This window comes from Lichenostomus cassidix, chromosome 2 (genome assembly GCF_008360975.1).
Source record: "Lichenostomus cassidix isolate B80296 chromosome 2, HeHo_3.0, whole genome shotgun sequence".
Taxonomy (NCBI): domain Eukaryota; kingdom Metazoa; phylum Chordata; class Aves; order Passeriformes; family Meliphagidae; genus Lichenostomus; species Lichenostomus cassidix.
The window spans coordinates 38,279,601-38,294,590 of record NC_139482.1 but is presented as its reverse complement, the minus strand read 5'-3'; the positions used below and the strand labels follow the sequence as shown (position 1 = coordinate 38,294,590).

The 14,990-nt window shown below is 43.9% G+C and overlaps 1 protein-coding gene across 21 annotated transcripts in view; it reads left to right on the top strand.

The window, feature by feature from the left end:
- THRB (thyroid hormone receptor beta) overlaps positions 1-14,990 on the top strand; it is a 170,615-nt gene that overhangs the window by 8,767 nt on the left and 146,858 nt on the right. For 6 of the 21 annotated variants that reach the window (XM_085051098.1, XM_085051103.1, XM_085051106.1 and 3 more), the window contains exon 1: positions 3,894-4,048. The exons of 2 other annotated variants lie outside the window; for them this stretch is intronic. The gene's annotated coding sequence lies outside the window, so the exon portion shown is untranslated. Of the gene's footprint in view, positions 1-3,669; positions 3,821-3,893; positions 4,049-4,507; positions 4,775-14,990 lie in introns of those variants that run through there. 13 more of the 21 variants (XM_085051119.1, XM_085051108.1, XM_085051115.1 and 10 more) reach the window with 4 other exon arrangements.

The window sequence follows — 14,990 nt, the reverse complement described above, 5'->3', positions numbered from 1 at the left end:
TACTAGTGGTTTATTTTCCATTTTTTTTCAGGAAATGGATGTTTGCCCCAGACAAAGACTAGAGGATGTTGGGCAAATACCTTCAGTTAACACCAAAACGTTTTGAAGTGCTTTAAGGCATTTAGAGAAGATTTGCCTCAGCTAGCATTAATAATAAATGGAAATTAATCTAAAATCATTGTAGTCACATACTGTCCAGCAGTTTTGTTGTGTGTATAAGCATTGCTTATCCAGAGTTTAGAGGGACCCACACAGGATGCTTTCCTGCTGTGCTGACTCACTCCTGGTAGTCTAAAATTGAAAAGGGGCAAGTATGCTTCCTGATTTCCACATTCCTTCTAACACTTCTAAAGCAAAATGTTTTGAATTCTCTTTGTCTGCCAAAAGGTGAAGTTTTCATTTAATCAGCAGACTAGAGTAATTTTTAAACTGCTGCTTTACCATGACTGTTTTCATCTTTAATAACTGTGTCCCCATGCACTGCTGTACTCGGGAAGTAAGAGGCCTGGGAAATTACAAATAAACCCCGTGTGTCTTGTAAGACCCTCCTTCAGAAGGTGATTAGAGGCTCCCCTGTCCACCAGATAATATATGCTAGGTGGTCAAGTGATTCAGTTTAGCTCATATTTCATTGCCTGTGCTCTCCGCCTATTTTGTGTATAAACAAATTCAAAGAGGAACAGATGAGTTGTTTAGTACTTCTGAGAAAAATACGAAGTCATTTGCATCAGAACTGATGTGCCAAACAATCATTCTAAAATCAAAGATCCATAGAGCAAAACAAACCAGCCAGTAACAAGGAAATCTAGCTGCTGATGTCAGAAGTACAATGTCCATTAACATTAGAAAGCCCAAAGAATCTAAAGTTCTCTCATGCCTGCCCAGCCCTGAGGTGTGAAAGCCAGGCACAAATTACTTAGGAAGAACAGTAAATTGAGAGAAATAAAGGATAAAAACTGAAATCCACCAAGGTACCAAGTTGATTCGTTGTGTTAAAATGCAAAAGAAAGAATACTATTTCATTGACAAGAGCCTTACACCCTGAAATACATACAGATTCTCTTCCAGCTCATCTCAGAGCTGGATTACATCCTATGTGCTCCTGGTCCAGCTATCAGGCATTTTATGAGGTCAGTGTTAGGTTGCTTTTTAATTGAAGGGAAATTTCTGGCTCCTGCACTTGTGAACAAAGTCACCGTCTGTGCGTAAGTGATGCAGTGGGAAACTGCCTGTACATGACCTGAACTTTGGTTCTCAAAGAGGAGAAAAACGTTGTCATTACTATCCTGGCTGTACAAACCATGTGCTACCTCCTTCTGCTCCTCCCTCCCTCCTCAGTGCCCGCTCCAGGTCAGGCAGCACAGGCAGTGCAGGGTTTCAGATGCTCTTTGACATGTCCTGCAGTTCTACTGAGTCCTCATTTCATGGCTGCTAAGAAAAGCATTTAAGTGAATGCATGATAGTCACAGCACATCCCTGAAACTCAAAGAGAACAACAGGACCTCTCTTTTTGCCAGAGAGGAGTTATGTTTCAGGCACTGGGGGGGAGGGGGGGGAAGCGGGGAGGGGCACATTAATCATGAAAGTCGCAGAGGACTTAGGGTCCCAGATTTCCCAAATCTGGGGACTTAGAGTTCATATGCAAGTATCATCTCCTGGCTAAGCAAATGGAAGGGAAACTGGTCATGAGAGGATCCAGGAGCATCTGTCCTCATGCCAAGTAGGTGGCTAGAGGAACACTTTGAGATACTGTGACATATCTATTCCAAAGGATGTTGAGAATTGGCATCAGAATATAGTAGGAAGCTGTATCTCTCCAGTATCCACAAATATTTGCTGTTGCCATCAGTGAATGGTATTCTGTGTCAGTTTCATTTGATGGGGATGATGACACATTTTAAGGCTCCCATTCTCACCATCACATGGCTTTGTGTCCCTGCATTTTAGTCATTTCAGAGCAGTGCATCACCACCCCACTGGCTCATGCTGTGCTCTGTGTTTAGCAGCACATATTTATGACATGGGGAGTGAAGAATGAAGTCTAACTCAAGTCCTTAACTAACCCGTAAGTGAGGGATTAACTGCCTACTGCATTCTTTTACTAAGTATTAATCACTTAACATTATTTTCATTTTTTCAAGAAGTCTTTTGCTTCCTTAGTATGTCAGCACACAACCGGGTTTGAAATCACGGTGTTTGAGGGACTGCTGATACATTAGACAGCCATTGCTGTCATCAGCCTGACAAGGGACCTGTTGTGTTACTTTCTGGATCAAGAAAAAAGTACATGTGGATAGCTACAGCTATCAAGGTTTGCTCTTGCTTTAAAAACCTGTCTTCCTGGCTGTGGTAGAGTTAAAAAAATAATTACAAGTTTTTCAAAGGATCACCCACATACACATGGTATGAGAGCTCTTTTCTTTGTTGGTTTCATTTTATTTGTACATGACTCACTCTTGGCAAAATGAGTGAGCCTCATGAGCCTGTAAAAATTCTGTTTGGATTAAATGATTTGCATTAAATGATTTATAACTGCAAGAAGGCTTTAATATTCCTGTAATTCCTTAAGGAAAAACAAACTGATTTTATTCTTTCAAGTAGCTATTGCTTTCACGCCTGTTACTTCAGACGCCATCTTACTCGCTCAAGCTGATAGCTGCTAATGAGACTCTGAGTACTTCTTCCTTGCTTTCCCTGCCTCATGAATTAGAGATGGGTGGTGGGGATGTACTGTCATCCTTTTCTGAGCACATTCTAGGCATGACTGAAGGCCAGGAAACCTATGGCCTCCCAGACCTGCCTGCCTTGCTAAGATCAAGGAGCAGCATTTGTGCTGGCCTGAGGTGGGTCGATCATGTTTCCGAGACCCAATTTACCCCTCTCTTGTAGCCCAGAGGCCCATCAGTCTTCATTTTCCTGTCAGAGCCGGTGTGCTGGTTACAGCCACCTCATTCCTGCTGATACCTGCATGGATTAGCTGTCAGCAGCTGTCGGGTGGGAAGCCCACCTGCCCTCACACCCTGACCTGCTGGTTCCCCAAACTTAGAGATGTGGGGGCAAGGGGAGAGCCGTCACCGGGCATCCCTGCAGAGAGGGGACTTCCAGAGGCCAGCAGCCTCCGGGGCTGCCCGCACCTCTGGGATAGAGGCCTCGCAGCAGGGTGTGTCTGTCAAAACCCATGGGAAAAGCATGCGAGTCAACAGCGGGACAATCCAGCCGGATGCAGGACGTGCCATCAACAAGCCCTTTGACTTTGTGTTTGCGCAGAGCCGCGGCTGCCCTGGCTGCCCACTCCAGAGGCTGAGCCGCGGCACAGTTGTCAGCGGGGGCCGCTGTCTTCGGCCTGAGACCACAGGGAATCCTCCTCTTTTCCCGTGCCCGTGTTCCTCTGACAGGGCGACCCGCGGCCAAGAGATTTTAATACCCTTGGCAGAAAAGCGCGGCGGTCGCCTTGCAGCGACTCCCCCGCCGCCTGCAGCCGCTGCCCGTGCCCGCACCTCTCTGCCCGAGCCCCCGGGGCGAAGCGGTCACTCGGCGGCGCCCCGGGGCCCGCCCTGCCGGGCACCGCCTGCGGAGCCGCGGGGCGGCCGGGGGATCCCGGCTCCAGCGGCGCTACAAGTGGCCGCCGGGGGCGGTTTCGGCTCCGGCTCCGCCGCGGTTTCCCTCCGCCCCGCGCCCGCCTCCCGGCGACCCTCTCCGCGGCGCGGAGGGGCCGCGGGGCGCGTTGCGTAACGCGGTGCTGGGCTCCGCTCCGCCGCGCGTCGCTCGGGGCGGCGGGAGGCGCGGCGAGGCGAGGCGGGTCGGGTCGCCGCGGCCGGAGGTGAGCGGTGGCGGCGGGGCGGGCGGGGCCGGGCCGGGCCGGGGGGGCGCAGCGCGGCGCGGCGTGTGCGCGGCCCCGCGGGAGGCGGCGGCGCAGGCGGGGGGAATCCAGGTCACGTCCGCAGCCAGACGGCGGCTGGCGGGAGGGACGCGGCGAGAGGCAGAGCAGCGCACCGCGCCCGGGCGGGCGGCGAGCGGCGCGGGGCAGGCGCGCCACTCCGCTCCGCCGGTAAGTCACCCGAGTCAGCCGGGCTGCCGCTCGGCGGGCAGCGCGCCCGACCGCGGCCGTGGGCGAGCAGGGGGTGCCGGCTCCGCAGGTTGGCGTCCCGGAGCGCCCCCGGGGAACGCCGCGCTGCCCGCCGTTCTCCCGGCGCTGCGGGGCGGGCGCGGGGGAGCCGAGCCTTGCTCCCCGGCCGCTCACTATATTTAGCCGTCACCGGTGGGGAGAGCGGCGGCAGCGGCGCGCAAACGCTGTCGGGCAGAGAGCTCCGCCGGCCCGTCGGGGCGCCACCCGCCCGTCCGCCCGCAGCAGCATCCGGGGGCGGCGGGGGGCGAGCGGCGGCGCGGCCCGGCGGGGAGGGCAGGGACGGAGCCGCGGCACCGCCGGTATTCATCACCGCGGGGGGCGGCGGGGCCGCGCGGGGGGAGCGGCGGCGTGCGCGGCTGCCGGCGCGTCCTGATTTATTTATGTTTGCAGCATAGGTGGTATTTCCCCGTTAAGAGTTTATCCATTGAAGTTTTCTATTTGACTTTCTAAAGCGGCGGCGACGACTACAACAACAGAAATCCGCGAAGTTAAAAAGCCAAATCTGTTAATTGTTAACTAAATATAGACGAGGAAGGCTTGGAAGCTGTAGTGGGTGGATTGATCAGGCAGCGTACGAGTAAAAAGAAAAAGGGAAAATTGTCAGCCCTCTGAAGCCAGTTGCTGGTAGGAAGGATCGCACCTGTTCTGGTGAGTGGTAGGAGCCCCACAGCCCCGTCGTCCCCAGAAACCTTGTTTGCCCTCCTGTGATCGGGCTGGAGGAAGGCGAAACACAGGTTAAAAATGCTGTAATAAATACCAGGTCTGACCAGGAAGGCAAACGGGATGTTTTTTTCTACAATATAAGCCGTGTTCCCTTTATTATTTTAACTTAACACAAAATTCATGTGTTCAGGCTGAGCCATCTGCTAGTTATAGTAACATATTTAGTGTTTATTTACAGAACTTAGTCTGTCGTAAATATATGTTTGTGTAATTGATAGACTGTGGATATTTTTATAAAAAATTGTTTGTTTTCCTTTTACAGTTCAGTACTACTTGTGTGTTGAGATAATTTACTAGATTTTCTGGTTCCTGTTTTCCCAGCTCCAACTTCTGAATAAACATTTGAGAAGAAAAACCAAAACAACAGAGCAAAAGGTTTGCTCTTTTATAAGAAATTTATATAACAACAAAGGTAATTTTCGGAAGACTTTAACATAATCAATGCAGTTGAATTGGTTAGTTGTATTGCCTCATGGAGAGGCTTGAGTTCCCTCCCTTGCTTTGAACTCTAAATAATTTGGCTATATGAATGTATAGCCTTTTGTAAAGAGAAGAAGCTGGAGTGAATCACTGGAAAGTATAGCCCTTCACTTTCTCATAGAACAGCTGTTTAAGGCACAGTAACAACAAAAGTTTTGTGAAATTGTGTATGCCTGCTTCCTTCCTCACAAGGCTTTTTTTTCCTTTTTTACTAACTGGCATGAAATCACCCTTCATATTAGTCCCAGGACCCCTAAATTAGTCTCAGCCTTCTTCCAATTTATTTGAATTGGTGACCTTTGGATGAGCTGGTATGTTCCATTGTTACTTGCTAATGATGGAATAATCTAGTCCTGACGTACCAGTTGTGAAACTGAGGGCGCTGCTGCTGGATGGAAATTCAAACGTCTTATGGCTCTGTGTTGGAAAAGGCAGGATTTAGCTGTGGTTTTCATCTGCTTTTAACTGTGTGGACTCTTGATTTTCAGAGCTGAAAGGGCTCAAACCAAACTCTGTAGAGCTGATGGAAAATCTGCCATTGATTTTTACTGGTTTTGGATATAGTCTTGTATGAGCTGGTGTTGAGCACATCATGGCTACTCCAAATTGTTCAGTCCTTTTGAAATTCTTTGCATATCCAAGTCATTATGTAAAGCCAATTTTTTTGTGTGCTGTCTCCTTCTGTGTAAGAATGTTCTTAGTAGAAAGTGGTGGTGTTTTTGTTCCCTGTCCTATATGCTACTACATTTATTTTGTCATCTGATCATTTCCTGTTACGTGAGAATGACATGGGGGATTTTGGAAAAAGTGACAGTGCTTTTGGTGAAGGCTGCTTACCCTGAAGACGAGGTTTCTTCAGGTATTTTTCAAAGAGCTTGCAGTAGTGGGACATCTGAAGTCATAAGACATGCTTTCTCTGATGTGCATGTTGTGCTTCCCTTGTTCATTATATGGTTGCTTGCTGCCTTTTTTTTTTTCTCTTTCTTTCTTATGCATGTGAAGGGGAGAAAGTTGTTAGTGATAACAGACACTGGTGTTCCGTGAAAAAGCTTGTAGAATAACACATACCTGTGGTAGGCATATATCCTCTCCTGGTTTCCCTGTTGTTGATGATGAGCAGGATTTTTCCTCTTGGCTATATGTAAAAACCCAGCCAAGAGAAAGTAGGGAGGAGAAGGACTGCTAAACTTAAATCATGGAAGTTTGTCAGAGTTTATTGTCTAGTGTAGCCTGTCTTGAAATTTGATTCCATTTGGAAGGGAGTCAAGAGATGAAACCTCAAAAAAACCCACCTGATTTGAGGCAGTACGTCCTCCAGCAAGAATCTCATTTGCCACCGGAAGGGTGAGACCAGGAATTTTGGTTTCTTGGAAGAGGAAATTCTGGAGCTCATTATCTCTCCACCATCATATTCTGGTTTACTGATTTGGGGTTTGCTTATTACTAAAAGTTGAAGAAGGCAAAAGAGGCATGCATGTGAAAGAAGCTCAGGTAAATAGGCTGCGATGAAGGAAGGCAGAAGAAGCACAATTACTGTTAGCCTTCATGTCTTGGATTTCTTTCTAGGACTTGGAAAGTGCTAATTTTCGCAGCCAAACTAATTTGCTCTTTAATGAGCTATGGCTGTCATGGCAGAAAGCGGAGCTGTACTGCAAGGTGCAGGGTAGCTGTGCAGAAGTACGTATTTTCTCCATTTTGTCCTTTCTCCTGCAGGATTTCCAAAACACATGAGAATCTGGCCTCTGGAGAAAAGGTGGAGATAGTGCTGGGGCACTCTCAACCTATCTGTAGGGACTGAGGCAGCACATCTATGACATGGGTTTACAGAGTTTATGGCCAGGATCTAAATGTGTGAATTTTCTGTCAGAAAGGGTCAGAGGATCAATCTGGAAGGATTTTCCCAATATTTCCATGGTTTGTCTTTGTTCCGTCTTTCCAAATATCAGAAATAGCTATGTATGTAGTCCTAGATAGTCTCCTGCACGGCCCCATTTAGGTAAGTAAATAAATGCTTTTTGGTAGCTCTTCAGGTGTATGACAGCAGAATTCTGCCAAGTCACCAAGGTGCTTTCCTTCTCTCTGCTAAACTGAAGGAAGGCCTCTGGGTGGGTGAGGAAGTCTGCTGGAAAACGCAGTAAAAGTATGTTAATCCAGGGATCTGTTTGGCTTAATTTATCCCATCAGAAAAGTTAGCAGAATAATTCACATGGTCACTAGTGTGGCAGTACTGCTGCTGGCATTCTTTAAATTTGTCATTGTGCAGTGGAGAAATAATCTTGCTTCTTACGGATGAGCTAGGATTTTATGTATGTACAGGGATAACTAAACAAATAATGCGTGTGTTATGAGAACCTTTGTAATTAAAATCAAGGGCAGACTTTAAATTTCTTTGTAAAGATTAAAGAATTGTATTCCTTCAATTCTGTGTTATTCCATCGGTTGTATGTGGTCCAAGAGAACATTTTGAATAAAGTAATTGTCTTGCATAAGTTGTTTCTCTCATTTAATTCACAACACGTGAATGAGATTGTTTCCATTATTCATCACAACTACTTAATTTAAACGTGGTCATGGTAGGGGGACGATGCAAGTAAAAAGACTGGTAGGAAAAGTTGGTTCTGCTGTTAACCTTTTCAGTGTATGGTCACACTGCCAAAGTGCATGTAACCCTGCAAATGGAGAGGAGGAAACTGATAGCAAATAAAATGCTTTTTTGAAATACAAGAGTTAACTTGAACATTCCATTCTGAATGTTTTTGGCCATAAAAATTCTCATTTTACTCTAACCCACTGTAGCTTATTAGAAATAAAATATCCTATGAAACTAGTGAACTAGTCAAAGAACAAAGGATTAAACTGCAGTTAAAAAAAATACTGTATATCCTGAAATGTCTTAAATATATGGAAGCTGTAATAATTTTTACTGATGAACTAAAAGGGCAAATACTCTTATGTTATAATTAGATTATACGCATGAAAGCAGTGTGATCATTCTAGACTACAGAACTGTTCTGTGTCCTCTGGTGAACTTAGCCCAATAAATTAGGGTTCTGTTTTTCCATTGGAAGAAATAAAAGGACTGATTGTCAAGCTACCTAATAGTAAGGTAAAAAAACAGAGCAAGAAGATCAATGTCTCATCAAGTGTATTTAAAGTCGAACAAAATGTCTTTCTTTTATTGGACAGATTGAAGTTGGTACATGTAGAATCAAATCACTTGTATGTATGCACACACAATGATTGCTGTTTTAACTTGGGTAGAAATTAATTCTGCTCACCTGCTTTTTTTTTTTTTTACCTATTTTGATGCTGATGTTTGAGTGTCTCCTTCGTGGGAGTTGGTTGGCATGAACTGCATGCCACAGGTACAGCACCAATGCTGCTTGACAGTAAGATGTGCTTTGCAACAGCCATGGCGTAGGAAAATAAAGGAGCTCTTTGAAGAAAATTAGAAGTATCTGTCAGCTACATAAGTAGTTGGATCCTTGAACAATTGCTCACTAACTGATATCTTAGTGACATGCATATGGATGAACCATTTTCAAAACATTCACAGGAAAAATATATTTCTGTGGGTAAGAAGAGCTGAAAACAGCTCTTCTTACCCACAGAGTCACCATTGCAAGTTGGCTTCCTTGGGTTGTGTGTCATGTTTGCTCTCGTTTTCTACAGTTGTACAGTGTTCTTTGACTATGGGCCTTTTCCTTATGTTTTCATTTGTAGACCTTCACACCTTTCTTCCACTGACTTGGTCTTGCAACTTGGCCCCCTTTAGTATCTTGTTAATTCCACACCTCGCACTCATGCCTTTGCATTGTTTCTCTTCATTCTGCTATGCCAGCTCCTTGCCATGTGCTCAGCCCAGCTGTACTTCAGCAGGTATGGAGGGCTGCTGCTGCTTAGTTTCCTGCCAGTGGAAGGAATGACCACTAATAAATTGAAGCTATTTCTTCTTTAGCATTGTTTTTTTCCCCTGACCTTTAGCACAAAATCATTCCTGGTCCGTTTGCCTACCTTTTGACAGGATTGCCTTCATGTGACTTTATACTGTTTTCTAGCTTTCCATTAGAATACTTTTTATTCCCATGATTTAAGGGAACTTGTCCCTGGCTCTGTTTTTTTTTTTTTAATAAGTCACACATTTAAAAAAAAAAAAACATGGCATGTTTGTGTGCAAGGTGCTTCAAAGTATAATGAGCTGTAGCATTTTTATATAAGGCTTAAAATAACTTTGTTCCTCACTTCAGGAAATTGAAGGGTTTATCTTGAGCCTTCTTTTATAAATTAGGTGTCTTACTTTCCATACTGTATTTTTTCTCACTAAAAAAAGATAAGGTGAAATTTGTTATCCAGTTAAACAGAGAAGGAGTCTGTACAGAGTTGTTTCCATGTAAATCCAGAATATATATGACCATGAACATATGCATTAAAAGAATATTCCCCTGTAGAGTATTTGTGACAAATTTAATTTTTAAATCAAATTACTTCCATTAAATATTAAAATTTAATTTTATTTCTAAAAATACAGAGAAAATTGTATCTAGAACACAGAGTACTTCCTATGCAGTGCTGAACTGCATGTATTTTGTGTTGTGCCCAATTCACTGATGTGACTTACTGAATTGATTTAGTTTATTGAAATGCTCTGTGTGACCAGAATAAAGCAGCTTGGGCCAGAGGACTTGGATCAGCTATTTAACTGCAGAAGGTGCTGAATATTAAGCTTAAAGAAAGGAAAAGAACTACCAGAACTAGGATTTGATATGCAGCCTTAATTCAGGTGTCTTTGAACTAAGACTAAAGAATTAAGACTTTGAGCTTTGAACTTTAAACTAAAGTTTAGAGTCCATGGATGGTATTGCTTCACTTTTTAGGGTGCTTAGCCTTATGTAATAATAGTTGTGCTTGAAAACGAAAGTTCCTCTTAACTTTGTTTGAATCCAGGAAACTTGGGAACATCAGATCACAGGGAATGCAGTTGGTTACGCAGAATATTGTGAGCGTGTGGTCCTTGCCTGTGAATTATACACATGTAACAGTCATTTGTCATTGATTATTGTGAGTTTTGAGTTGCAAATCACCTCTGCACCCTGAAGGTATCTAGCCTGACTACCCAACTTCTCATTCAATTGTTGCAAACTGTTCAGCTCTCTTTATTTCTCTTGCCAGTTCTGTTCTGCCTGCCCCTGGTCCCAAGTCTCAGATACCACACACTTTTCTCCTTTGCTGGAAATGGGAGAGGGCTGCTAGAGACATTTCATTTTTCTGGAGTCTTATGCATGGAGATAGCATCCTTGACCTTCCTTCCCCTTAGAATGTCCTGTCAGTTGCTGTAGTTGCTGAATCTGGCTGATGTTGAAGGCAGCTGCTGTGCTCTCAGTGTTGGCAGAGTGGCTTTTACTTGGAGTTGTCTGATGCCTGGTTCCTTCCAACAGGGTCTTCCTGCCACCAGAAGGGATAAACCAATGACAAGAGTCCTGCTTGCCATTGTGTTGGCCAGACCCTGTGCTTTTGCCTTCTTGACTTTCTGCATTACTGAGTATTGAGCTCTTCAGGATTGATTGTTTTTTTTGCCCCCAGTCCCACTGCCATTTGGCATCTCCCTCCCTTGCACCCCTGCCTGGCAGTTCTGCTGTGTGTGTATGTGAGCACTGACATGTGCTGCGAGATTTGGACAAAAACGGAGATAGCCTCTGTAGCCTCTGAAATGCATGAAGCCTTCTTTCTTGCCGAGTAGGTTGTTGCACAAGATACCATCTTGATGGCAGCTGTCTTCATTTGCATTGAACTCTGAGAGAACCCAGAGACTGCTCTGATAGCCAGGCCTCCTAGGAAGCCTGTTTGCTTTCATCCTCTGCCCAGGGAAGATGAATCTCACCCACTGCCACTCTCACGGTAGGATGCGGGGAATGCGCTTGCAGCCATTCTGGCCATGACTTTCCAGGGGGTGGATGGTGGGAGTGTGTTTTGCGAGGTGGAAGAATCTTCTCCTGTTCTCCCTTTAAGACACCTCATATCAAAACACACTCTAGTTTTGTGAAAGTAGAAGTGCTTTCTGGGCTCAGAGGTTAGGTACAAGTGGGAATAGCATGACCTGGGAAAATTGCTGCATTCTGCAATTCCTGAGGGATGGAGGACTCTGGTCATACTGTCTCTATAGAGCTGTTCCCTGAGCTAGCCATCTTCATCTCTCTGTCCTACCCACAGTGACATGGATAAGTCTCCTTGCTTTGGCTCTGCAGGCTCTGCAGTGGCTTCTCTTCAGTGCCACTTTCCTTGCATGGAGCCATATACATGGAAAACCATACGTAAATAAAGTGTGCTCCCTTCTGTTTTCAGATGTCTTCAAATCTGAAATACCTGATACCTGGTAAATCCAAAAATCTAGACAAAACACCTTATTTTTCCCAAATACTACAGTGAATGTTTGTGAACACAATTAAACTTAGGCAAGCCTCTCCATTTTCCCTTTCTGACTAGATTTTTATTTTCACAGGGACAGCAGGATTCATCCTTGTCAAAAGGCCCTTTCTTGCCAAGTTACAGGTTCTGCTCCAAGGATTAGAACTCAAGTAGTTGAAAGAAAAAGAATTTAAAATTAAATAGAAAAAATAGTAGAAAAAAGACCAACCCCAAACATTTCCCCAGCTACTTCTGCAGAAATAGCAAGACTCTTCATACAGGTTGCCTGGGGACACTGGGGCATCTCCATCCTTGGAGATACCAAATAAACCAGGTGGACATGGTCCTGGGCAATCTGCTCCAGGTGACCCTGTTTGATTTGGCAGGGTAGTGGACTGGACAGTATGCAGACCTCCTCTCCAGCCTCAGGTGTTCCTTGACTGAAACTTTCTGAAAAAGTTTTGGAAGAGAATTGCAGTTCACTTTGTTAGAGCTGAGAGAAATACAAAATAATTTAAGGTAGATTCAGTGGAAAGTGTAGCGCACACTTTTAAATTAAGCTGGTCTGTCAGGCTTGCCCATAATAAATTCAAGGGAGTAAAAAAAAAATCATTAATTCATACCAAATTAACAGAGCAAATCATATTGCTTCTCTTTAACACAAACACCCGAAGAGTCTCTGTAACTTTAAAAAGTGCTCTAAATGCATTTTCCATGCACAGATCAGAGTTGTGAGCTTGCTTAAAACTTAGAAAAAGAATTTATGCTCTCACTTTTGCACATAGGAGGCCAATTCTCAGGATCATTGCCTTTGATCCCATAGAAAGAATCATAGGCTTTAAAAGGAGCCAGGGCTTGCCTGCTGTTTAGTAATAATTTTCTGATTATGCTTTGCTCATGGGAATGTAAATGTAAAAAGCCAAATTTACATAAGCAGACTACCCTGTGAACCTTTGCCCTCCCCTCTCCCTTGACCTTTGCTGTCCAGTTTGGCTTCCAGTGCTTTTTCAGAGCTCTCTTTCTAGGGTTATGTGTCCTTCTAGCAAAAACCCAAGTTCTGAAACCAAGAAAGTGGCAGAATTGCGGCCACAAAACCTGAACTGGAGCAATCTTCCCTCTCCCATTACTGCTACACCTACACATGAGGCAGGCCTGTGGGGACCAATGTGGACACTGGCTGGCAGCCAGGCATGTACCAGACATCTCCTTACCTTTGCTCATAGATGGAGCTTGTCCACAAATGGCAGCTGGGAATTCATTGCTATGATATAAGTTCAAATTGGTTTAACCTGTGTTTTGCAACAACAGTGCAGGCTGCCTTTTTCCTAAAAAAAACCTCTATTTCTCAATATTTTCAACATACTTTATTTTCTCAGCTTAGGACCAGAGGGAAGGTTTATCAGCAATTTACGTTGGAGATAGAAGGAAAAGGGTAATTGGATTGCTGACAGGATATTGCTCGCTGTCTGCACAAGCATAGCATGCAATAAGACAAAAAGCTTGGACTCCTCTTTGTGAAGTTCAAGCCAAGTTATAACTTGAGCTAAGCCTCTTCAAAACCTGTCTGTATAAAAATAGCTGTAGTCCGTTTTGATGATCACAAGTCTGCAGCTGAATTGTTTGATGGTGCAAGAAAGATATGTAAAGGGGGACCTTTACCACTGAAGCCCAGATCTACAAGATCAAATCTACAGTCTGATTTTCTTTTTAATGGTTTGTTGTTTCCTGATACATCATGCCTAATCTTGTCAATATTTCTTTAGGACTTGCTCCTTTACATAGCTCTGGATGAGTGGAACATCCCGTACTTTTTTCAAAGATCTCCTGGAGTCAGTGAAAGCCTTTTGTGTGAACATGAAAGAAGCAAAGGCATTGTGAGCCCTGCATGGTCTTAAGGCAGTTTGTATTTGGGAAATGAGAGTAGTATGGCATTGCTGTGTTTGCTTTGGAAGGTAATCTAATCTAAAAGAGTTTGAAACAATTTGAAAATTAGGATTGTGGAAACCTCAATGTCATTTTTTTTTCTTTTTTAAGAAAAGAAGTATTTAAACCCAGAAAGAGCATTAGGCTGGAAGAATTTTAGAGATTCAACCTGGCAGATGTTGCAAGGCATGTGATAGAATAGGACTGAGCTTTACCCATTGCTGTGTGAAGTTAAGATCTGCAATCTCTGTTAGGAGATTCCAAATTTCACAACACTCGGGTGATGGTGTAACAGGAAGAAGGGTGTGGGCAAAACTACAGAGCTACATATGAGTAATTGAAGACCTCACCTGTTTTCCCATCTGGAGAGCAGGGCAAAGTGGGGAAAGCAGATGGGCAGATCAGAAGTTACAGTTTAAACCCTTAACTTTTGCTGAGCTTATCTGTATTGAGGGGATAATCTTTGGGGGTTTGTGTTTGTTGCATGCTTTTTGCGTTTTTTGGTAGATGCATTTTGAGTCAGAAAAAGTGATGTCTGGTGTCACACCTTTTGTGTTCTGTGTCAGCACAGCAAATCTGAGCTACTAAGTTATAGCCAGCAGATGCCAGCAGTCTTTGTGGTACTATACTATTAGTTTACTTGGATGTGTTTTCTGTGATTATGTTCCTAGTGGTGAACAAGCTACCTTTTTAATAATATCAAAGGTATTATATACCTTTATATAATACCTTTATATTATATACATAATAATGTGTCATTTCCACATGAAAAAGTCTCAGTGAGTACCACAGGCAGATTATGACCTTAAGTAGTGCCCAGAAGTGATATGTCAGAAAGCAAAGGCTATGATCCCAACAACAATTTTGAAATTCAGTCAACATTATGTATGTGTAATAAATGCACATCTTCCTGCAATGTTTGAAATCAGGGGTCAGGAGTCCAAAATGAAACTTAATCAGATTGTCTTCAGTGGCTATTACGGCTGGAGAATCGAGAAAGGCAAAAATAAAGGTAGGTGATACAAGCTTACTGTTTTCCAACGCTCAACAGTTTGTGAGCAAAATGATCTGCTTACAGTGTGTTTTTAAGATGGAAGTAATTTTATCTACAGTGCTAAATTTGGAATCAGTATATCCAGCCATCTGCATCTGTGTATATGGCAAGTCTAATATCTTGACTTGGGGATTAAATTTATACCGTGCTCTTGTGTGTTTTTCTTCAGACTTTTACTTTAGGTTTTGGTTTTGTTTTGTTTTTTCTTTTTCTGTAGTAATGTGGAATCTCATTGTTGAATATTGTTGCATTTCTTGTTTACTGATATCCTTATGAAAAACT